Source organism: Spermophilus citellus (assembly GCF_964194105.1).
Source record: "Spermophilus citellus genome assembly, chromosome: 19".
In the NCBI taxonomy this organism is placed as follows: domain Eukaryota; kingdom Metazoa; phylum Chordata; class Mammalia; order Rodentia; family Sciuridae; genus Spermophilus; species Spermophilus citellus.
The window spans coordinates 18,011,693-18,035,760 of NC_138201.1; the positions used below are offsets into that span (position 1 = coordinate 18,011,693).

Sequence of the window (24,068 nt, forward strand, 5' to 3'; positions counted from 1 at the left end):
CACTGCACTTCTAGAAAACTCCAGATTGCAGAATATGCCTAGTAGGCTGAAGTTAAATACAGTGCATGGGGTTAACGCAGAAGAGGAGAAGTGAATGTAAAGACACAGCAAGAGAAACTAAGCAAAATGAAACTGAGAAAACCACAGGATAGGAGAAAAAAAGCAGAGCACCCTTGAGCTATGGGATGATCTCCAGCAGGAGATGTATAACTGGAATGAGAGAAATAATAACCAAAGATTTCCCAAATTTGATGAAAACTGTAAGATCACAGATTCAAAAAGCTCAATACACACCAATGTCAAAATAAAACATGTGCATAGAGAGCTAAAACTTCACCAAAGCACATGAAAATCAAATTACTTAAAATCAGAGACAAGGAAAAATCTTAAAAGGAGCCAAAAGAAAATGGAATGGGAGAAATTATTTGAAAATCGTATATGTAAAAAGTGATTTATATCCAAAGAACCCTTAAAACTCAACAATGACAACAAAAAGCAAACAATTTGACTCAAAAATAGAAAAACAGGCTGGATGTTAATCAGCGGGAGAGTAAGAATCTAGCACGTGTGAGGCCTGGGGTTCAACTGCCATCACTGAAAAAAAAATACATACACACACACACACACACACACACACACACACAGACACACAGGACCTGAACTGACATTTCTAACACAGAAGATACAAGAATGGACAATAAATACATAAAAAGATGCTCAAAATCTCCAACAGAGAAATGCAAATCAGAATTATAATGCAAATCAAAACCACCTCATATCAATTAGGATGGTTACTATAAAAAATATAAATAAGTGTGTATTGGTGAGGATGTGAAGAAACCGGAACCCTTGTGAACTATTGGTGGGAAGGTACAATGATAAAATCTCTGTGGGAAACTATACTGCAGTTTCTCAAAAAAAAAATTGAATGTAATTCAATCCCCAGCATCAAAACAGAATAAGAAAATATACATGTATGCACATGCTTGCACACACACACAAACAGAATTATTACATGATCCAACAATTCCACTCTGGTTACATATCCAAAGACTGAAAGCAGGGTCTTTAAGAGATACTTGCATACTCGTGTTCATAGAAGCATTACTCCTAACAGCTAAAATAAGGAAGCAACCCAAGCATTCATCCTGAATGAATGGATATGAATGGATAAGCAAATGTATATGTGGAATATACATATATATATGTGGAATATACATATATGTATATGTGAAATATATATATAATGGAATATTATTCAGTCTTAAAAAGGAAAAAAATTTTTATACATGCCACAACATGAATGAACCCTGAGTACATTATGTACATTATTTTGTCACAAACACTGTCTGATTCCTCTTATATGAAGTACCTAGAGTAGTCACATTCACAGGTAGGTGCCAGGAGCTGAGAGATGGGAATTGGGCTATTACAGTTTATTAGGTACCAAGTTTTAACTCTGCAAGATGAAAGAGTTCTGGGAGTGCATATAAGAATGGCTACAACATTAAGAGTGTACTTCATGCCAATGAACTGTATGCTTGAAAATGGTTAATATAACAGATTTTACATCATGTGCATTTAACTACAAAAAAAAAAAAATCTTTGAAAGGAAAATAAAAGTAGCCCAAGGAAAACAATCACACATCATGAACACAGGAAGAAACAGTAAACCCAGTGACGGCAGACTTCTCAGAAACCATGAAGAGCAGATGCAGATCAACATAGTTAAAGTACTAAAAGAATAAATCTATCAACCTAGAATTCTATACCCAATGAACATAGTGCCTACAAATGAAGGCAAATTAAACACGCCTTCAGAAATGCAAGCTAAAAGGATTCATCACCAGCAAACCTGCATTACAAGAAGTCCTCTGGGCTGGGGTTGTGGCTCAGTGGTAGAGTGCTCGCCTAGAACATGTGAGGCACTGGGTTCAATCTTGAGCACCACATAAAAATAAATAAATAACATAAAGGTATTGTGTCCATCTACGACTAAAAAAAAAAGTAATATCACACAGAAACCTGAAACTACACAAAAGAATGAAGAGTCCTGGAAATGATAAACAAATACACACACACACACACACACACACACACACACACACTGACAGGGATTTTTATTATAATGAGACATTATTACAAAAAATAGCACTATGAAGAATTTTCACAAACCAACTGCGGTGAAGCACACTTGTAATCCCAGCAACTCAGGAGGCTAAGGCAGGAGGATCACAAGCCTGGGCAATTTAGCAAGGCCCTGTTTCAAAATAAAATAAAAAGGGCTACAGATCTGGGTCAGTGGTAGTTCAATTCCAAGTACTGCAAAAAGAAAAAAAATTACAATAAACTATCTGCCAATATGCCCATCTTCCAAAATTCAAAATATTGTGATTAATGGAACTCATTTACCATCACACTTTGCTATAAATTAGAATCAATATCATTCCTTTTTTAGAAGGAGGAGCTCTATGAGCTGGGGATGTCGCTCAGTGCTCTAGCACTTGCCCAGCATGCTCAAGGGCCTGGGCTCAATTGCTGCAGCACCTTAAAAAAAAAAAAAAAGCTCTAAGGTACAAGCTAGCTACTTGTCTGAATAGAGTCCGTCTTTTGAAGAAATAAAATTAAAACTAAAATCTTCTTTAGCCATCCCCACATTCTATTATACAGGCAATGGTCTGACATGCCTCTGAAGGGACTGCCTACAGAACTGGGCATGATGACACAGGCCTATGATCCCAGCTACTGGGGAAACTGAGGCAGGAGGATCTTGGGTTGGAGGCCTGCCTGGGAAATAAAGTGAGACCCTCATCTAAAAAAAGATTAAAAAAAAGAAAGAAAAAGAAAAGAAAAAAACTGAAGGGGTTGCCTATAGAGAAATTCCTTTAGAGCAAGTGTGGTGGTGGTGAATATATAATTTACCTAGTTTTCAGTGTCTCCAGGGAACCCAGAAGTCACTTAGAAATGAGTTACAAGGATAGCAAAGAATGTTCCCTGTTTTGAAGTCTGAAAAACAACATTAAGTTTCAATGAATTGGTCAGGATGCCCCAAACTGGCAAGAGGAGAAAACTTTTGCCAAGATTTCCTGAAGAAAATGAATTTGTCAAAGCAAAAGCTTCAAAATGAAGCTTCAGGGTCAGAGGCTGAAACAGGAAAAGAAAAAACAACAATATTTGACACTACTCTATTATAGTTCAAACCCCAGGGGAAATGTGGTTAGTGAGAATAAAATCACTGTAATACAATATCCCTGATGCCAAATAGATTACAGGATGGGAATCCTGCCTACTATCCCTCTGAATACATAATGGGAAATACAATTCCTACAGTGAGATTCCTTAAGACCATTAACAACCTTTTTTTTTTTTTTCTTTTCTTTTTTGTCCTGGTACTGGAGACTGAACTCAGGAACTTTACCACTGAACTACATCCCAAGCCTCTTAGATTTTGAGACAGGGTTTCTGTATGTGCTGGTTGGGCTGGGGCTGGGGCTCAGTGGTAGAGCACTTACCTAGCATGTGTGAGGCACTGGGTTCGATTCTCAGCATCACATATAAATAAATAAAGTCCGTTGACAACTAAAAAAAATAATTAAAAAAAAAAAGCCTGCCCTAGTTGGCAACTCAAACTTATGATCCTCCTGCGGTAGCCTGAGTAGCTGGGCTCACAGGCATGTGCCACCACACCCAGCTTCACCAGTAGATCTTATTTACAACTTCTTGTGAGAGATCACTTGCTATTTTCAGAGAGAAAACTGAGTGATACATAATTCAGGATGTTTCTGTGACAGAATTCCAGAGGAAGTCTACCTACTGTTACCTCATCTGAACCAAAATTCTCCATTCTATAAAACGGGAGTCAAGACAACAAGAAAACTACGTGAATTCAGTATTCACTGAATACCATGTCAGGGAGAAGTAGCAATCTTCCAGCATTTTACCCCAAGTCAAAACACTGGGTAACATTCCACTTTATAAGACAACAAATTTATCCTAAGAAATACACAGGTTACATGTGCAGGAGAATTGACAGCATATGTTCAAACAAAAAAGTACACAACAATGTTCAGGGCAGGTTTTTTTTTTTTTTTTAAAGGTACTGGGAATTGAACCCAGGGGCAGTTTACCACTGAATCACATTCCTAGTCCTTTATTTTGAGATAGGAATAGGGCCTTCAACCTGTGATCCTCCTGCCTCAGCCTCCTGAGTCCTGGGATGACAGGAATGGCCACCATACTTAGCTCCAAATGTTAGTATTTGTATTTCCCACTACTTGAAAAAATGCTTTGCTAGTTTAAAAAAGAAAGAAGGAAGGAAAACACTTAAAATTTTTAACATAGTTATTCTAGAAAAGGCAAAACTATAGAGATAATAAACAGATCAGCGAGTGGCTGCCAACAGCTGTTGTGGGAGAAGCAAACAGGTGTGACACAAATCTTTTCAGTACTGTGAAACTACTCTGTAATGGTGAATGTGAGCTACTGAAAGTCTACCAAAAGTTACAGAACTTGATAGCACAAAGAGTAAACCTAAATGAATGCAAATCCTTAAGGAATTAGAAAGTATGGGCATCTCAGCATGGAGTACAGAACCAGACAGAAGCATCTCAGTCAGTCAGGCATGATGATGCAGGCCATTCAGCAACTCTGGGCCTGGGACAGCAGGATTGCAAGTTCCAAGGCCAGCATGAGCAACTTAACCAGACTCAATCTCAAAATAAAAAGGGCTGAGGATGTAGTTCAGAGGTTGGGTGCCCCTGGATTTAATTCTCAGTACCACCACCACCACCACCACACATACACACACAATCAAAATCTTTCACAACTACTTGACACAGACTCGGGAAGGAGCAAGAAGAACAAGTGCTGACCTAAGAAGGCTGGAGGCGCTGGGGCTCAGCAGTAGCACACTTGCCTGGTATGTGTGAGGCACTGGGTTCAATTCTCAGCACTGCGTAAAAACTAATAAAGTAAAGGTCCATCAACAACTTAAAAAAGAAAGAAAGGCTGAAAATGAGCAGTGTCTGTGAGACCAAAGACAAAAGGAACGATCCACGAGCACTGTATCATTCTAGCTGAGAAAGTTGTTTCCCACAGGTGTACAGACTCCACTGTAGGTGCACAACGGAATTGAAGAATTAAGTCAGTGGATGGACAGTTCGAGCCAGGTTTCTCACTGTGAATCCAGAGGTGAATTATCCATGTGGCAATTAGAGTTGGAGACATCATGAACTCATGCTTAGCTTCTTAACAATGTAGATAGTAACATACACAAATATCTATAGATATATGAAAATAAAAGGTGAATACGCACACACACTCCTTCATCTGTCACCTTTAGAGAGCCTAGAAGCAATTACACTCTGGTAGCAACAAGCACACCCAACACCCAGAGCCTGCCTTCTAATACCACTCTCCAAAAAAATCAATCAGGACTCCTTGGAGAAATGACTGATTATAGGACTGGAGCAGAGAATATGCAAGATGAACCCGGAAGCATCTTACACTGACAAGACAGTAACCCAAAACACACACAATGACTGGGTATGTCACAAAGAAGGGACAAGTGGCCAAAGATAGAACAATCTGAACAACAAAATTTTTGTAGAAGCTAGGGATGGTGGTGCACATCTAGGAGGCTGAGGCAGGAGGATCTTAAATTCAAGGCCAGCCTCAGCAACTTACCAAGACCCTGTCTCAAAATACAAAATAAAAATAACAGAGGATGTAGTTCAGTGGCAGAGCAATCTGAGTTCAATCTCTAGTACTGGGGGTAAGGAAAGAGGGACCCACAGTGCCAAGGGAAGTCTGGGAAACTTTCACAACCAAGAGGAATTAAAGAAATATGACTGCAAAAACGTAATCTGGATGGGATGGGATCCTAGAATGGAAAAAGAACATTAGGAAAAAACTAGAAATATGAATAAAGCATGGACTTAGTAATAATGCATCAATATTGGTTCATTGTGATAAATGAACCACATTGATATGTTTTTAAAAAGGGGGAAACTGGGTGCAAGGTAGACAAGAATTCTCACTGGTGATCTTCATAACATTTCTGTAAATCTAACACTGTTCTAAAAACATTTGTTCTTAATGTTTATTTTTTAAAATGAAATACTCATGATGGACTATATACTTATAATTTCACTTAGTGCTCCTAGGACACAAATGATGCTAAAATATGATCTCTGCCTTGCAGTCTCACTGTGAGTAGACAGATACTCATGAAAGATACAGAAATAAGAAAATAGTAAATGAGAAGTATAGTTAAAAGCATATTAGAAACACAGAGGAGGAAAAGAGTTGTGAAGGAAGGCTTCAAGGAAGAAAGAAAACTTGAGTTTGTACCTTAAAATGTACTGCAGGGTACCAAAGTTAAAAAAAAAAAAAAAAAAAAAAAAAAAGATAAACAGGTACACTCATAAGGACAACCAGAAGGGAGACAAGAAAAAGTTAAAAGAGGTTTAATTTAAAAATTTAGCCCGGAAAAAATAAAGCCTTAAATGAGGGACATAATAGCAGTGTTCAAATACTTTAAGGGTCACATGGCTAAAAAATGGTTACATCATATACCCATTTAACTTACAAGCTGACCTCTGGTGAAATGTGCCCACATTCAAGGACAAAGAAAGTGACAGCTGTTCATTACAGCCACAACAGGAAATGCCAATATGGAAAGATAGGAAGCAGGTGGCCAAGTTCTTCTCCACAACTTTTCAAAGGATGGTGCATATGTGAACCCAATAAAGCAAAAATCTAGATTCAAATCCTGCAAACAGGTCTAGCACACTGTATGTGCCACATCCTTTCCTATATATTAGCTTGTTTAAGATTCACAGTACATCTATAAGCATTAATGTAGTAAAGGTTTAATGTAAAAAGAGAATTCGATGCTGCATGGAAGCAGGAACATATGAGAATTCTTCTCTATCCCCACTCTCTGAAGAGCAAATAGTTTATAGGCCTAGATATCTACGTAACTAATTCCCCTTGTTCCTTCCTTTGGTAGAGTGCAGTGTCTCTCTCTCAGGCTTTAGTGTGTATAAAAACTGTACAGAAGCTGGGTGCAGTGGTGCAGGGCTGTAATCCCAGCAACTTGGGAGGCTGAGACAGGAGGATCACAGCTTCAAGGGGAGCCTCAGAAACTCAGTGAGACTCTATGCAACTTAACAAGACTCTTAGTTAAAATAACAAGAATGGGGGATATAGTTCAGTGGGTTCAATCTCTAGTACCAAACAAAACCACAAAAAACAAACAAAACAAAGTAAACGCTTTATACAGTTATAAACACAAAAACAGCACACTATTTGAGCAATTTAAGAAATTTTCAAGTAGTTTTCACCTTAAGTGATTTTTGCCTTGCCCCATGCACTAATTTGAGGACCTAATCCTGGAATGAAGCACCACTCCACTGCAGGCTTACTTGAGACAGGAAAGTCAAATCCTACAAGAAAAATATTCTAACAATTAAGTCTAAAATGAATTTTCTGTCATAAAAGGTGTTCAGAGACTGAAAAATCACAAAGAACATTTTAGGAAAGAAGAACTGGGTGAGGGCTGGGGATGTGGCTCAAGCGGTAGCACGCTCGCCTGGCATGCGTGCGGCCCAGGTTCGATCCTCAGCACCACATACAAAGATGTTGTGTCCGCCGATGACTAAAAAATAAATATTAAAAAATTCTCTCTCTTAAAAAAAAAAAAAAAAAAAAAGAACTGGGTGAGAAGATCTCTTTCAAGTCCTGAATTCTAGAAAAGGGTAGAATTTAAAATCCAATAAGAGGAAAGCAACAAAATAAAAGGCAAGAATGACTGTTATGTGGGGGGAGCTCAATACTGGGGAACACAGGAACTCATTTCTACAGGTAGAGAAGCTCTTCCATCTTTCAGAGGACCACTCACACCCCTCTGCCTATGAGGCCTCCCTCACTTAGCAACCCTTCCCCACCCCCACCCCCCAGACACTCACTAGTCACACTGGCTTTTTTAATTTCCTTCATAGTTTCTATCAGGGGTCAGTAAACTTTTTCTATAAAAGGCCAGACTTACATGCAGGCCAAATCAGCTTGTTTCATGTGTTTGAATGGCCTGTAAGCTAAGAATAGTTTTACATATTTAAGAGGTTGGGGGAGATTGTTTAAATGAATATTTCATGATGTGAAAATTACATGAAATTCAAATTTTGTTGTCCAAATTTAATTGGAAAATAGGCATGCTAATTTTTCTACTGTCTAGGCTGCCTCTGCACTCAAAGTTGAACAGCTGCAACAGAAGTTGTATGGTCCACCAAGCCTAAAATATTTACTTTTTTGACTTTACAAAAGTACTGGTTGCGGCTGGGGATGTGGCTCAAGCGGTAGCGCGCTCGCCTGGCATGCGTGCGGCCCGGGTTCGATCCTCAGCACCACATACCAACAAAGACGTTGTGTCCGCCGAGAACTAAAAAATAAATATTAAAAATTATCTCTCACTCTCTCTTCTCTCTCTTTAAAAAAAAAAAAAAAAGTACTGGTTGCTGGGTATATTATTATCTGAGGTGGTCTTCTCTATTTGCTTTTCTATTCCTCATTCTCTCAGAGACATAGAATAAAGCACAGTGAGGGCAGAGACCCTTGTCTGTTTTGTTCCCATCCTGAAGCTCAATTCTTAGAAAAAAATTCTGGAACAAAGTAAGGATTCAATAAATATTTGATGAAAAAAATTAATAAATGGCTTATGGACCTGAGAAGTTTAAACTTCTACCAAGCCTAAGGTATAATATATCACCACATATTATATGAAGTCTTCAATCATCATAGGTTTTAGGCTGTGAACAAACTCTTAAATAAAATGGGAAATATTCTAGTAGAGAGAGAAATAAAGTAATAATGTTGGTCACTAGCTAGTCCAGGACACTGGGATTCTTCAGGAAATTGTAGACTACAAAGTTGCTCATGAAAGGTCCTCTCAATTAGTGCAAGGTGCCAAACCATTGTCAGATGCAAATACTTAAGAAATCACATCTCCTAAACATAGTACAGAGCATCAACACCATGCCACATCTTAATAAATGCTCATAATTATAGCAGATCCAGATCACACTTGCTAATGAATTTCTGATATCTAAATTTTTCCTATGCTGCTGATCAGCATCTATTCTGTAAGCAGTTGAAAACTCTTTAGAAAATTAAAAGGTTACCGCCCACAGACCAGAAGCAGCTTTTTAATCTTTCTATACTAGCCAGAGAGTGGGTGTGTGATTTCAAAAAAAAAAAATACAAGCCAACTCTGTTGGTGCAGGACTAGGTACTGTTGAGTTCAAATCCCACCTATAAGCATTGTTTGTTATGTGACACTAGTAAAACTACCACCTACTCACAATTTGAGTCTCAACCTTCTGATCTATACAAATAGAGGGAAAAAAAATGTACCCACCTCCTGGAGGAATTTTATGTCATTAACATTTTTCACAAGATCCTTTCCTTCAGGCTTTGGGATAATTACTATTCACAGGTCCTTCAAAAAGATAAGGGTTTGGCTTGAGCAATCACTTCCAAAAATTTAAGAGAATGTACATATTAAAGTATGTACAAATCCAACTTTTTTTTTTTTTTTTAAGTAGCCTACTGTTTTTTCAAGACCTGGAATGGTTTAGCTTTTTTTTTTTTTTTTTTTAACAGTAAGCTAAAAAAAAAAAAAAAATCATAAAGATGCTTAGGGCACAGGTACCTCTGAAGAGTAAGTCAGACTTCTAGAATCACTTCTCTAACAAGTCAGGATGGAGGCAGCCTGCAAGCACAAGCTAGGATCTACCAAGCCTCAGGTAGAATGTGTCACCAAAGCAAAAGAGAATTGGCCAAATGCCTCTAGAGGAACTTGGCCACAGAATCACATGGGGGATCCTCACCACCCATACTGTTAAGGGATGAATCCAAGCAGCCCCTGGACCACCAGCACACACACCTTCCCTTAGGCTGCAGAAGCAGGGATTTGCAAGCCACAGAGGGATCTCTGGCCTTTAGGGGTGGAGGTGTGACTCACTTCTTCGCCCCCTTCCCTCTTTCTAAAAAAGGGGTTCACAAAGGGCACCCTGGGGCCAAACCCAACCAGCCGGGACCCATACCCCACCTCGCACCACCCCGTGCTCCCCAGGACGACGGGCTCCCTCCTCCCCGACAAAACAAGTTCCAAATCAAAACAAAAGGCACAGAACTGGTTTCAGGTGGCCAACTTCTGGGGACCAAGGCGACCCACGGCTCCGAGGACCTCAGACCGCCGCCCCCACGGGAGCCGGCTCCCGACCGCTCCGTTCTCGGGCTTCGGCCCCAGTCCTCTCGGCCCCTGCCTCACCTCAGCCCCGGGGCTCAGGAAGGGGGTGCGGTGAGGGGTGGGCGAGGGAGCCCCGGGGTCGACCTGACAGGACACCGAGCCGGGGACAGAAACCAGGCCCAGGGGTCGAGCCCTAGGCCCGGGGCTTCGGCGCGAACCGGGGCGACCGAGGGTCTGAGTCGCGCCAGGCCGCGAGCGGGAGGCCGGGCCCGCAGCGGCGGCGGCGGCACCGGGCCCCGCTCCCGCACCGCACTCTTCCCCCCCACACGGCCGAGGGGCCGCCCGTGAGGGGACCGCGGCCGCGACGGGGGCGCTCACTCACCGGCGGGGAGGGGAGGAGCAGCCGGCGTCTCCGCCAGCGCCGTCTCTCCAGCTCAAGCGCCGGCTCCTGCCGCTGCAGCCGCCGCGCCGGGTCCATCCCCCCCAACCACCCCCCTCCCGGCCCTCCCCCCGCGCCGCTGCCGCCGCCGCTGCTGCCTTCACCCCGGCGCGGGAGCGCGAACCGGCGCGAGGGAGCGAGAGCGCGCGCGCCACCGCCACCACCGCCGCCGCCCACAACCTCCGCCCCCGGCCGACGGCGCCTGCGCGGAGGCGCGCGCACGCCGCGAGGGGGCGGAGCCGAGGGCTATATAAGCCGACGCCCCACCCACCCTGGTCCGCCCACGCACGCGGTGCCTGGCCGACTCCGCCCGGCGGCGGCAGGTGTGTCGCGGAGCGGTTCCAGGTGAGCGTCTCCCGACCTAAAGCTGCGGGAACCGAGCTCCTGAGGGAGAACCCCATTTCTGGAGAACGACGCCTCTTGAGCAGCGCAGTTTTGCGCGGATTTCTGGGTGACGCTCCAGCTCCCGCGCTTCTGCTCCCTACCTTTGTCGCGAAGGCCTTCCTTCCGCCTAGCGGGCTGCTGGGAAAAGGGCAAAGGCTGTTATTTTACATCAGATATAAGAACTTAACTGCTGAAGAAGTCGCAAGCAGACAGCACCAGCCCGTCCTTTGATTTTTTTATTTGATTTATCTGTAGGTGTTGCCCAGGATCGAACCCAGTGCCTCTGTGTGCTAGACAGGTGCTCTACCCCTGAGTCACAACCCCAGCCCAGCCCCTCCTTTTAATATTCCCAATTTCCCCAATTCATTTTTTTTTAGGTCATCACTTAGGTATTGAGGTTTCTTCCATGTTAGAGGAACTGGGAACTGTGCGGGTGTCAGGGAGTCCTTGGCCTCTTGAAACCTTGAGAGCCGATGGAGAAGGAAAACGTGCATGGGGGAATCAGATAAAATTAAATTTGAAATTAGTAATCACTCCTCTGAGAGATCCGTGGTGCTGGAAGAACCTTTATGGGGGAGACTAATTGAGAAAGATGGACTACAATCCAAAAGCCTAACGGGAAGGGCTAACTTGGTGGGAGGGTGGACAGTATCAACATTGGCAGAAGGGGCGTTGAAAGACGGACCCCCCCCCCCAATGTGGAGCAGACTCAGTGTAGGAAGAAGTAAGTGATTTGGGATTTTGAGAGTTTGAGGAACCCTTTGAGGATTTTTCCAGCATGGTCACAGGGAGTGTAACTTGATTACATCTCTTTTTAAATGATTGCTCAGCAGTGTGGGGGTGTTAAATGGTCTCAGAGTTGGGGCAGGGAGGCCAGTTAGCCAGCCACAGGGTGTGTCATCAAGGCAAGAGAGGAGGGCGACAGTAGGGAAGAACTCTATTTAGCAAGTAAAATGGACAGTCTTATGGATGAATGGTGAAGGAGTGAAGGTAGGTAGCAAGATTGACTCCAAGTTGAAGGTCATAGGAGATTCATTTATGGATTCCAGAAGCATCGAAGGACACCCCTGAGAAAAGTGACCCGAAATGATTGACCAATCTAAATGTAAAAGCTAAAACTTAATTTTTAGAAGAAAACACAGGAAAAAAGATCTGTGACTTCCAGATGGGCAATTTTTTTTTCTAGCAAACAAAAAACATGAACCGTAAATGAAATGATTGACAGATTGAGCTTTTTCAAAATGAAGTTTTGCTCCTGGAAGAACACTATAAAGAAAATGAATCCAGAGCCTGGCCCGGTGACCCACACCTATGTCATCCCAGCTACCTGAGAGGCTAGAAGCAAGAGGACTGCAAATTTGAGGCCAGCCTGGGCAAGTTAGCAACACCTTGTCTCAAATAAACCAGTTAAGGAAAGGGCTGGGGATGTAGCTCAATATTAAAACGCCCCTGGGACCAATCCTCAGTACTGAAAAAAAAAAAAAAAAGGCCAAGGGGGGGGGGGATGTAGAAGAGGGGAGGACCAGGAAGAGCACGTAGATTTAAAACATGGGAAATTTGGGTTGGGAGTCTAGGTCATTGGTACCACACCTCCTTACCATCCCAGCACCAAAAATACATGAGGGGGGGCAGGGCGGGGAGTATGCCCGTGCTGTTTTGAAAACATTATCTAAATTGTTCTGATTTGGGTGAGGCAATATTTAGCCTTCAGACATTTAGTAATTAATTTTAAGCATATGAAAACTGGAACATTATTTGGCAAAATTTGGTATCATCAAATTAGAATATTTATGCAGAAAACAAACATCACCAAAAAACGAGTACATTTTGTTACTCGGGTTGATATACAAAACCCATTATAGTAATTAAAATGTTAACAGATTTTGTCAAATACTTTGGACTAAAGTAAGAAATGGTAAAATTGCTCTTTATTTTAGATGAAGGTATCTAATGCTTGATGTGAGCCACTTAGCCTCATATAATAATTATGGTTAGTGATAAAGATTGCTAAACTCTTTTTTTTTTTAATAGGAAAAGACATTTGGGGCTGGGATTGTGGCTCAGCGGTAGAGCGCTCACCTAGCATGCACTGGGCCCTGGGTTCGATCCTCAGCACCACATAAAAATAAAGGTATTGTGTCCAACTACAACTAAAAATAATTTAAAAATTTAAAAAATAGGAAAAGATATTCAACAAAGATTTACTGGTTAAAAAAAAACGTGAAAAAATGCTCTATGAAATTATCCAAATGATGTTATGTGCATTTTAAATATGTGACAACATGTCCCACTATTATGTATAACTATAATGCAACAATAAAATTGTTTTGTTTAAATAAATCAGGAGGCACTAGAGAAGAATAGCCTTACCTTAGATTAGGTAGGGGGAAGTGAGGGGAGGGGAGGGGATATGGGGATAGGAAAGATAGAAGAATGAAACAGACATTATTTATTTTTTTTTTAAAGAGAGAGTGAGAGAGGAGAGAGAGAGAGAGAATTTTTTTTTTTTAATATTTATTTTTTAGTTCTCGGTGGACACAACATCTTTGTTGGTATGTGGTGCTGAGGATCGAACCTGGGCCGCACGCATGCCAGGTGAGCGCGCTACCGCTTGAGCCACATCTCCAGGCCGAAACAGACATTATTACTTTACATATATATGTGACTGCATGACCAATGTGATTCTACAACATGTACATTCAGAAAAATGAGAAATTATATCTTATCTATGTATTAGCATACAAAGTGTATAAATGCATTCTACTGTCATGTATAACTAATTAAAACAAAAAAAATTAATAAGGGGGCTGGGGTTATGGCTCAGTGGTAGAGTGCATGTGAGGCACTGGGTTTGATCCTCAGCACCACATAAAAATGAAATAAAGATATTATGTCCACCTACAACTAAAAAAATATTAAAAATAATAAAAAATTATTTTATTTAATGTTCAACATCAAGAATCCCAAGGGAAATGTAATTGAAACCTTAGAAAGATAGCAGTAAAATTTAAAGGGCTGGCCTGGGGTTGTGGCTCAGTGATAGTGCTTGCCTAGCACATGTGAGGCAATAGGTTCAACCCTCAGCACCGCATAAAAATAAATCAACAAAATAAAGGCATTGTGTCCATCTACTATTAAGACAAAAAAATCTTTTTTTTTAATTTAAAAGGCTAAAATTAAAGATGGACCAGACTACGTACTGGCAGGGGTGTAGAATTGGAAACTCACATACCCTGCTAGTGGAAAACCAAAAAGGAACAACTGTTTTAATCACAGTTTAGCAGTTTCTCTAAAAATTAAACATTTGGCCAGGCATGAGGGCACACACCTGTAATCTCAGTGACTCCGTAGGCTGAGACAGGAGGTTCACAAGTTGGAGGTCAGCCTTAGCAACTTAACAAGACTCTCAGCAGGTAAAGCACCCCTGGATTCAATCTCCAATACCAAAAAGCCAACGAACAAACAAATTAAACGTTCACCTACCCTGTGACTTGGACACTACAGTCTGAATTCTTAACAAGAAAAAGGAAACATAATAAAGAGAATGATGTACTTACATAAACTTTGTTGATTAATCTCAAAATAATTACAGAGCATGAAGAATACCAGAAAAAAAAGCAAACATTTTAAGGATTCTAATCATACAAAATTATAGAAAGCACAAAACATCTATTGTAAAGAAAAATGAATGTATAATCTCTCTTCTCTGGGGCCAGGAAGAGCAACTCGAGGCTAGCCTCAGCAACTTAGCAAAGCCTTATGCAACTTAGTGAGACCCTGTCTCAAAATAAAAGTAAAAAGGGTTGGGGATGTTTCTCAGTGGTTAGTGCCCCTGGTACAAAAAAAAAGAATAGAAAGGAAATAAAAACTATTGTTAAGCATGAGATGAGAAAATTGAATTGGAACTATCATGCCAGCAAAAATTCAATTACAAAAAGTATGCAGTCCTCTTTGTTATGACAATATTAATAAAGGATACAAATTGTAATTTTGGGACATAACCAGCCAAAATTCGACTTTCAAATCTCTCAGTTGGTTAGCTTTGTACTGGCTGGATATGACACTTTAAGTAAATCTGATGATTAAGTCAAATGATGCACAAAAAGAATTCCGTGTACCAAAAAAAAAAAAAAAAAATTAAACATGCATAATGATCTCAAAAATCTCAGAGTAAGACATTCTCGGGGGAAAAAAAATTATTGGGCTTGGTGATGTGCCCCTGTAATCCTAGCTCCTCAGGAGGCTGAGTTAGTTAGGAGGATTGTAAGTTTGAGGCCAGCCTCAGCAACGTAGAGGGACCCTGTGTCAATATAAAAACTAAAGAGGACTGGGGACTCAGTGATAGAGCACTCCTAGGTTCAATCTCCAATATGGCCAAAAAAGAAAATTCTTTGAAGAAAAACTAAGTAATGATGCTTACAAAAAATAGATTACTGGGGCTGGGGTTGTGGCTCAGTGGTTAGAGCACTTGCCTACCACATGAGCAGCACTGGGTTCCATCCTCAGCACCACATAAAAATAAATAAATGAAATAAAGGTATTGTGTCCATCTTCAACTAAAAATATTTTTAAATAGATTACTGATTTTAAAATAACTTGTAAAATGTCTTGACTTTCATTTCACTCTCCCTACCATAGAAAACACTAGAAAAATATTTCAGTTGCAACTCTATTATCCCACCTATGAAAAAAACTAAATTTTCAAATCAATTTCTTCTTTATCTACATTAAAAACTGCAATGTAATTTTTTTATGTGTGTTTGGTGCTAGGAATTCAATGCTGGGCAAGTCCTTTACTACTGAGATATATCCCTGGCTCCTACATTATCATTTTTAAAATAAATTACAGGAGCTGGCAATGTAGCTCAGTGGTAGAGCACATTCTTGACATGCAAAAGGTCCTGGATTCAATCCCCAGCAGCCCCACCCCAATCCCACAAAATAGTTTACAATAATGAAAGAAACTAAGGCCTTTTTCTTTCTGTCTTCTAATGTAAAACTTCACTATTCCCAGCATGAGCTCTAAGCCGGGTATGGAGGCGCACAACTGTGATTCCAGCTATTCAGGAGGTTGAAGCAGGAGGATTGCAAGTTTGAGGCCAGCCTCAGCAACTCAGCAAGGCCCTAAGCAACTCAGCAAGACCTTGTCTCAAAACAAACAAACGAAAAAAAAAAAAAAACCACAATGTGGTTCCGGGACCAGCAACATTAGCATCATCTAGAAATGGGGCAGACTCTCAGTCCCCTTCCAGAGGGGCTTCAAAGTCTTCCGGGACATAACTTGGTAGCTGAGTGCTTTCATGGTGTGTGTGAGGCTCTGGGGTTCCAACCCCAGCACTGCAAGAAAAAAGATAGGTAGGCAGAAAGAAAGGAAGGAGGGAGAAATGTAGCTTCACAAAATTAAAATGCAGTAGAAACTAATTAATATGTAGAGTGACCAAAAAAGACTGTTATATCTACTGACCATGATACAGAGAACCCAGTGACTCAGGAGGCTGAGGCAGGAAGATCAAAAGTTCGAGGCCAGCCTCAGCAGCTTAGTGAAACCCTAAGCAACTTAGTAAGACCCTGTCTCAAAATAAAAAATTAAAAAGGTCTGGGGATGTGGCTCAGTGGTAAAGAACCCCTGGGTTCAATCTCCAGTATCCAGACCCAAAGAATTTATTTCCATGTCAGCAAGACAAATAACTGTTAGATAACAAATCATCATATGCTAAGTGACTTCTAATTTCTAATTATTTTACTAGTTTATCTCTCTCACCCCAGGGCCTTTGCTTCAGCTGTTTGCTGGGTGTGTACAACTTTCTCTCCAACAGAGGTGACCTTTTGGTTCTCAGCTTAAATGTCATTTCATTGGGGAAGTCTTCCGTCACCCCACAGCAAAGGTCAACTTCTCCCATGATGCACTTTCAAAACATCCTGAACTTCTGTTTTCTTATCCCCATAAGCATGAAACTTCCCCTTAAATTTCTTCCTTCTCTGGACAGTGAACTCCTTGAGTGCAGGGACTTTATCTCTGCCATTCTGAATCCACTGACCCTTCATATACCTTTAGGGGCTCCATAAATATTCTTGAAATTAATAAATGCACAAATGATAATTTTATTCTTATTAAATGAAATATAACCTGATTGAACCCATGCATGCTGTACCACGGAGCCACATACCCAGCCCCTCTTATTTTTTAAGACAAGGTCTCGCTATTTTGCTGAGGCTGGCCTCGAACTTGTGATCCTCCTGCCTCAACCTCCTGATTCACAGAAATTACAGGCCTGTGTCACAGCACCAAGCAGATGAGACCTCCTGCCTCTCAGGCACAGGTATGAATTGGAATGGATGATTTGTCTTCCAATAACTCTGCCACTCCACATCTAGGTCTTAAGTAAGTTACTTCAATGCTTTCTACTCGGGTTCTTTTATTTGTACTTACCTCAGAGGTAAACTCCAAGCAGTAAGTGAATATATACACGTAAAGGACTTGGATACCTATTGTTGCAAGAGTATCATGCAGATCAAGAGTATTGGGGACAATATTAGATTTGGCAGCACACACTTGTAATGCCAGCTACTCAGGAGACTGAGGCAGGAAGATCACAATTTCCAGACCAGCCTGGGCAACTCAGCAAGACTCTGTCTAAATAAAATAAAATAAGGGTGGTGATGTAGCTCAGTGATAGAGCACTTACCTAGCCCTCAGGAGGCCCTGGATCCATTCCCCAGTATTGAAAAAAAAAAGGGGGGGGAACCCTCAATATTTCTTTGAGTGGGAGAAACTAGACACAAAGTGTGATTCCATGAAGTTCAAGGATAGGGAGAACTCACAAATGAGAACCGGGTTTGATGGCACAGACCTGTAATCCCAGCAGCTCAGGAGGTTGAGGCAGGAGGATCGCAATTCGAGGCCAGTCTCAGCAACTTAGCCAGGACCTGTCTCAAAATAAAACATAAAAAGGGCTAGAGATGTGTCTCAGTGATTAAGCACCCCTGGTCTCAGTCCCCAGTACCACCACAACACCACCAAACTACCAGGAAGATGGAGGTAGATCAGATTAGTAAGGGGTAACTGGAAAGAGTCCAAAGAAGTCTTGGGTGCTGAAAACGTTCTGTGTGTTGATGTGCATCGTGGTTATACAGCCCAATGTGTACATATAAATGCATCTTAAATACGTGTGCATGCTGGTGTGCTGATACACACCTACACCCGGAAACCCAGGTACTCAGGAGGCTGAGGCAGGAGGATAAGGCATCTTATTGAGACCCTGTCTCAAAATTTGAAAATAAAAATAAAAAACATCAAAAAGGCCAGGGTTTGTAGCTCAGTGGTAGAGCACCCCTGAATTCCATCCCCTGTACTGCAAAATAGATGATTAATTTTAAAAATAAAATTTGTGCACTTTGGACAGGGGATGCGGCTTGGTAGTAGAGCACTTACTAGGCCCTGGTTTCCATTTCTAGCACTGGAAAAAAAATTATATAAAGTACACAAATCTTTTTTTGAGGGGTGGAGGGTGGCATGCTGGGAATCCAGCCAAAGGCCTCAGAGGTGCTGGGCAAGCACTCTACCACTGAGCTATACCCACAGCGGTACTATATGCAATTTATATCTCATTAAAAAAATTTTTTTTGGTAGCTGTGTGCAGTGGCAAACACCTGTCATCCCTGTAGCTCAGGAGGCTGAGGCAGGAGGATCACGAGTTTAAAGCCAGCCTCAGCAATGGCAAGGAGCTAAGCAACTCAGTGAGACCCTGTCTCTAAATAAATATAAAAAGGGGCTGGGGATGGGGCTCAGAGGTCCACTGCCCTTGTGTTCAATCCCAGTATCATCTTTTTTTTTTTTTGGTACCCAAGGGCACTCGACCACGGAGCCCCCATCCCCAGCCCTATTTTGTATTTTATTTAGAGACAGGGTCTCACTGAGCTGCTTAGGCCTTTGCTAAATTCCCTAGGCTGGCTTTGAACTCGAGATCTTCCTGTCTCAGTCTCTTGAGTCACTGGGATGACAGGTGTGCACCATCACGCCCGGCTCATTCAAAATTTTCGACATGATGCTGGGGCTATAGCTCAGTGGTAGAGTCCTTGCCTTGCATGTGTGAGGTACTGGGTCTCATCCTCAGCACCACAAAAAAATAAATAAAGAGATTGTGTCCATCTACAACTAAAAAGATATTAAACAATTTTTTTTGAGAAAATAAATGGATCAAGAGCACTCTCTTTCTGTTGGCATAGAGAAGACTCTCAGCCTCCCCCCAGCACCTCAGAGGGGAACCTAATGTGGTTCAAGCCCCTCCCCTTGTTCCTGCTGATACCCATAAACCACAGCTTCCTGCCACTGACCTGACCTTCACCTGAGACAAGGAGGCCATGTACATGTCCCAGGAGGCCCAGCAGGGTAGATGGGGACAGGAACACAGATGGCCTTATTCATAACCTAAAGACCAGTGTCCTCCATGGAAATCAGAGCCAATGAAATGAGGACCCTGCCAGTCAGCAGGAGGGGAACAGAACCCCAACAGTGGCCTTGCTGGGGCTCAAGGTGGTAGTGCTGGGGATCATAATCTCAGCTATGTTGGCCTATTTTATTTTCAAGTGGTAGAAATGCAAAGTGACAGGCTTCCAGGAAAAAAAAGTGACTTATTGGAAGGAGATTGATGTATGTAGAAAAGGTAACCATAGGAACGGCAGGGTCTCAGCCACCTGTGCTCCTAGGACATTCTCTCTGTTTCTGGTCTACATAAACCCCTACAACCACAGAGCCCCATCCCCAGCCCTATTTTGTATTTTATTAGAGACAGGGTCTCACTGAGTTGCTTAATGCCTCGCTGTTGCTGAGGTTGGCTTTGAACTTGCAATCCTCCTGCCTCAGCCTCCCAAGCTGCTGGGATTACAAGCATGAGCCACCATGCTGGACTTAATTCTTCATTCTTTGTGTAGGTTTTATTCTTTCAAATCAGGAAGAACCCTGAAAGAAGAACTCAGCATTAGGTTGTTGGAGGGAGCTACTCCTGAGAGCTGTAGTAGTTAGTTTTCAGATATGAGACCCCCTATAGCTTTATGCAGGCTCGTACTTGCCTGTTGCAGGGGAGAATTTAGCTTTATTCCAAAACTCCAGTTTCAGGAGAAAATTGTTGGGTGAGCTACAACATTGGGGGCGTGGCCTGCCATTTGCTGGTGCAAGGCTGAAGAATGTGGACCATCGCCTAGAGCTGCAACAGGGGGTGGTGTGGCCCATGAGACCTGCAGTGCTGGAGGGTGTGGCCAGATGTTAACAGCTGCAACACTTGAGCAGGAAGAGGCCTGCAACTTCACACAGACCCCACGTGTCACTGCAAGCCAGGAAATCAAGTTTTAGTAGCCCCACCCCCACCCATAAGCCTCAATGCTGAATGAACAAAATGTCAAAGGTGACCTTGAAACCAAAGTTTGGAGAGACTGTTGGCAGCCGAGGAGTCCCTGAATTCTGATCAGTGGGATGTGCATAAGGTTCCAAGACTCTGAGGCTGAGAACTTGGGCAGCTCTTCATTCATTCATTCCTGGTTCTGAATTTGAAGAATGAAATTCTTGGGTAAAAATGAGTGAGTGTAATAGATTTTATTAAAAGAACAAGCTGGGCGTGGTGGTGAATGCCTGTCATCCCAGCAGCTCGGGAGGCTGAGGCTGGAGGATCATCAGTTCTAAGCCAGCCTCAGCAACAGCGAGACGCTAATCAACTCAGTGAGACTCTGTCTCTAAATAAAACACAAAATAGGGCTGGGGATGGGGCTCAGTGGCCGAGTGCCCTGAGTTCAATCCCTGGTACCAAATAAAGAAATAAATAAGGAACATTTGAACCTCAAGTGCGAGTGGGGAGCTGCAGAGCTGATTTTTCTCCCACTGAGAGAGCTACTCTGGGGCTTTATGTACCACTTTTATCATAGCTGTTGGTTCCAACTCCGATTTGGGTTTGGAAAACTAATAATCCTGTTAGCCCTGTCCAGATTTGCCTTCCATTTTCTCCCTGCTTGGGGAAATGAGAGATTGAAATAATTGAATTGCATATATTTGGTGGAGGCTGTGGAGCTGCATTGCTGCACAGAGAGCACTTGAAAGGACTCCACGGTTGCTCCAAAATTATGCTAATTCGGATTTGGCAATGTACAAATGCTATTGGTTGATGAGTCCCAGCTTAGGTCTGCCCCACTTCCATTTTCTCCTAGCTGATGAGGAAGGCGGGTGGGGTCTTCAGACAGGGATTTCTGCAGCAGACTGAGCCATGCAAATATGTCACCAAAGAAGAGTGACCTCCCCAAGGAAGGTCAGATAGAAAATAAGCTGATAAAAAGATGTTCTGCATCATGTTGTTATGGAATTGCAAATTATAACAAGATATCTCCTATGTAACTATCACAATGACCAAAACCCAACACGGGCAACACCAAATAGCAACATGGATAGAGAGCTGCAGGAACTGTCGTTCATTGCTGGTGGGAATGCAAAATGACCCAGCCACTTGGGAAGGCCGCTGGGCAACTTCTTTCAAAAAGAAACCTTCTCTGATCATCTGATCATCAAATGCACTCCTCAGCACATACCCAAAGGAGTTGAGAACTGGCTTCCACAGAAAAACCTGCACAGATACTTAGAACAACCCCATGAATTGGCAGAACTTGACCCAGAGAGCTTAGAGAATAAAGGGTGGTGCATTCAGACAATGGAATTTTTATTATTCAGCACCAAAAAAGAAATCAGCTCCAAGAAAAGACAAGGAGGAGACTTGAATGGATATTATGAAGGAAGCCAATTTGAAAAGGCCATGTTCATGATTGCAAGTATATGACCTTCTGGCAAAGACAAAATTTTGAAGGCAGTAACAGGGAGGGCTCTCCCACTGCCAAGTCACACAACTGATTACTTGTCCCTGCTGAGAAGTAGCAGCAGAGCTATGGAGCTGGGCAGCAGTGGCCAGAGTGCGTTGGAGCATCTGCATGCCTGGAGCCCGCCACACAGCCATTGCAGGCCTGAGGCATGGCGAACCAGCACCCAGGCAAGCCAAGGAGCGCCAACCTGTCACCTGGGCACTCTACGGACGCCTGCTACAGAAGCCTGCTCCATGCAGTGCTACAGACCAAGGCAAGACCTCAAGCTCCTGCTTTCTGACCTGGAGCCACACATAGGAATGCTAGATGAGTAAGATTCCAAAAATCTAGACCAATAGCGTTAGTAGGTTTCCAAACTCTAATTAGCACAAGTCGGAACCAATCATACTGGTGCTTTTTGCAAACCCTAATTACAGTGAGTTTGGACGAACAGTCACCATAGTAGATTTTGCATTTTTCAGGCAGGTGACAATCTGTACAAACCAGATCACTTCTGCATACCAGCAATGTCACAACTGTGTCACTGTGTCCCGCAGGCAATGCTGTCTAAATATGCAGGTATTTGGCCAGCTACAGCTACCGGTCTTGCAACTCCCTTTAGAACATGGGATGATTCAAGTGAAGCAAAATTCTCCACTTCTGATGGTGGGTTAAGGTTCCAAGACTGAATTCTACCAGGACTTGTGCTCTTGCTTGGAGATCATGTTTCAAAAGGAGACCAAAACCAAGAAACAAGGCCAAGTTCTTCCATGGCAAAGCTCAAACTCCCAAAGTTCAAGACTAAAACCTGCCCTACCCACCCAAGCAACTACGTGTAGGGGTTTATATAGGCCCTGGCTCACTGCTATTGGCCCAAACTTATGCTAATTAGGGTTTGGAAACCTGCTAACACTATTGGTCCAAATTTTTGGAATCGTGCTCAGCTATTGGTCAATTCTCAAGTCATGACCTCGCTTCTTGTCTGCCCCACTCCCTCTGTGTGGCCCCAGGTCAGGAAGCAGGAGCTTGAGATCTTGGTTTGGTCTGTAGCGCTGCATGGAGCCGGCTTCTGCAGCAGGCATCTAACCAGTGTACAGGGCTGGGGCCCAAGGATGACAGGTTGGCGCTCTTTGGCTTGTCTGGGTGCTGGTTCACCGTGCCTCAGGCCTGAGGTGCCTGTGTGGCAGGATCCACGCAGCCAGGCTCTCCCACCCACATGGCCATGGCCCCCACTCCACTACCTACCATAGCTTCTCGCCTCCAGCCGTGGCACTACCACTGAGCTACCTCCACATATTTTTCTTTTCTTTATTTTTGGTACTGGAGACCGAACTCGGGCTCATTTCACCACTGAGCCACATCCCCAGCCATTTTAATGTTCTATTTTGAGACAATGACTCCCTAAGTTACTGAGGCTGACCTCCAACTTGCAGTCCTCCTGCCTCAGCCTCCTGGGCCGCTGGGGTTACAGATGCAAGCCCCTGCACCCTGTGGGCTAGTGCATTTTTAAAGTGAGTTATCGGGCTGGGAATGTGGCTCAAGCAGTAGCGCGCTCGCCTGGCATGCGTGCGGCCTGGGTTCGATCCTCAGCACCACTTACCAACAAAGATGTTGTGTCCACCGAGAACTAAAAAATAAATATTAAAATTCTCTGTCTCTCTTAAAAAAAAATTAAATTAAATTAAAAAAAAGAGAGAGAAAGACCTTTGTGCATGAGGTACCTAACCAGTGGCTTAAAGAATGAGCAAGTGACCAGAAGGGAGCAGGAGAGAGCAAGAGTCATAGGCAAATAACCGGGGATGAGGTAGAACAGTGGAGAACAGCAAATCGTTCAGGGTATGTGTAATCAAAAGCAACCAGGGGCTGGGCATGGTGGCGCACACCTGTAATCCCAGCTCCTCAGGAGGCTGAGGCAGGAGGATCTTGAACCAATCTCACAATTTGAGTCCCTGAGCAAGTGAGCTAGAGCTTGTCTCAAAATAAAATATAAAAAAGGGCTGAGGATGTGGCTCAGTGGTTAAGTGCCCCTGGATTCAATTCCTGGTACCAAAAAACAAATTTAAAAAAGAAAGAAAGAAATTAAACTGGGATGTGATAGCAGACTTAGTTTATCATAAATCATGGGGGCCCAAGGGACACTTTACCCCCTGAAAGTGTGGTTTT

At 42.7% G+C, this 24,068-nt stretch overlaps 2 protein-coding genes across 10 annotated transcripts in view; one reads left to right on the plus strand and one right to left on the minus strand.

The window, feature by feature from the left end:
* TMCC1 (transmembrane and coiled-coil domain family 1) overlaps positions 1-10,863 on the minus strand; it is a 168,386-nt gene extending 157,523 nt beyond the window's left edge. For 4 of the 6 annotated variants that reach the window (XR_014019851.1, XM_081275980.1, XM_081275981.1 and 1 more), the window contains exon 1: positions 10,632-10,863. The gene's annotated coding sequence lies outside the window, so the exon portion shown is untranslated. The remainder of the gene's footprint in view (positions 1-10,631) is intronic. The other 2 variants (XM_081275983.1, XM_081275984.1) reach the window with 1 other exon arrangement.
* Positions 10,864-10,973: 110 nt separating this feature from the next.
* TRH (thyrotropin releasing hormone) overlaps positions 10,974-24,068 on the plus strand; it is a 43,136-nt gene continuing 30,041 nt past the window's right edge. The window contains exons 1-3 of one of the 4 annotated variants that reach the window (XR_014019874.1): positions 10,974-11,033; positions 13,104-13,203; positions 20,474-20,645. The gene's annotated coding sequence lies outside the window, so the exon portion shown is untranslated. Of the gene's footprint in view, positions 12,446-13,103; positions 13,204-20,473; positions 20,646-24,068 lie in introns of all 4 variants that reach the window. The other 3 variants (XR_014019875.1, XR_014019876.1, XR_014019877.1) reach the window with 3 other exon arrangements.